Source organism: Panthera leo, chromosome B1, assembly GCF_018350215.1.
Source record: "Panthera leo isolate Ple1 chromosome B1, P.leo_Ple1_pat1.1, whole genome shotgun sequence".
Lineage (NCBI taxonomy): Eukaryota > Metazoa > Chordata > Mammalia > Carnivora > Felidae > Panthera > Panthera leo.
Window position 1 is genome coordinate 95333628 of NC_056682.1, and position 1714 is coordinate 95335341.

Here is a 1714-nt window from a genome sequence, read left to right on the forward strand (position 1 = left end):
TGAACACTCTGCTTGATCAGAAATGCAATATATCCAATCAGCCAATCCCTAAACACCAAGCCAACTCTGGGCTCTATACTTTCTTATTCCTTCTCACTCCAAACAAGGTTGACTATGTGGCCACAGCCAATCAGACATTGTCTATTGGTCTCTTCCTTGTTCTTTATTCTTTATCTTATAAAAGCCTTATCTTATAAAAGCCTCCTGCGTTCTACCCATTTTGCAGTGCTCCAAATGGAGACTCTCTGCTTCATGAAACATTACATAAAATTTGTTTGTATCACTTAAGTTGCCTCCTTCAATCATTTTTTTTAAGTTGATTTATTTTGATAGAAAGAGAAATACAAGGGCAGGGACAAGAGAGGTAGGGAGAGAGAGAATCCCAAGCAGGCTCCACACTCACAGTGCACAGCCCAACATGGGGCTCCAACTCACAAACCATGAGGTGAAATCAAGAGCCAGAAACTTAACCAACTGAGCCACCCAGGAGCCCCTAATCATTTTTTAACATACCCGATTTAAGAAAAAAAAAAACCCTTCATCTTCCTCCCTCTCTCAAAATAGCCATTATTCTAAAATTAGTGCTTATCATTTCCAATCACAAAATTTTACTATATAAACTCTGTATATATACAAAATGAGTGTCATCTTGCATGTTTCTGGTCTTTATAAAACTGTAGTATACCATTCTTATTATATATATATATATATATATATATATATATATATATATATATATGCAAAAACATATTTTTTAGATATTTTATTTTGGTAATTTGACTATAATTCATAATTTTAATTATTTTGTTCCAATGAATTAATGTGACAAAATTTGTTTATTCATTCACCTATGGATAGACATTTAAGTTGTTTCCAATTTCTAAAACAATATTTCAATACACATTCTTATATACATTTCCTATACATATGTAAGGAAATGTCCCTAGAGTATACATGTAGGAATGGAATACTGAGTTCTAAGGTTATGCACATCTTCAAGTTTGTGCCTCCAATTGCTCTTCAAAATAGCTGTATTAATCCATATTCTTACTAACAGAATTTACGGTACCTCATGATGCACAGAAATTTTTTTATTTAAATTAATCAATTTTTATGCTTTCTGGGTTCTATTTAAGAAAACTATCCATTACATGAAGTCCAAAGTGGTATTTTCTATATTTTCTTCTGAAAGAAGTTTAGCTTTGTATTTCATGTTTGGATCTTTTATACAACTTGAATTGATTTATGTTATAATCTATGAATTCATTTTTGTTTCCATATGTCTAAGCAATTGGCTTAAGAAAGTCTGAAGTTAATCTGTGCCTCTACCCTCCTTCAAACACACACACACACACACACATACACACATACACACAATGCTACACACTACTACAATACTCTAAACTCCATAAAGCCTAGCCTCTATGATTATTTGTGGTTCTTCAAACATGTGTGCCCAAGGATATTACCAGTTGAAATTATGTTTTAGGTTAATTTATAAATGTATAAACCACCGGGAGACCTGATGAAAGATAGCAGCAGAGTAGAAGGATGTTAGGCAACTCTTGTTCCATGAACACAACTCGATAACTATCAAATCATCGTAAATACCCCAGAAATCAATCTGAAAACTGACTGAACAAACTCCACAACTAAAGGGACAGGAAAGCCCACACTGAACAAGGTAGGAAGTGTGAAGATGTGGTTTAGGGGA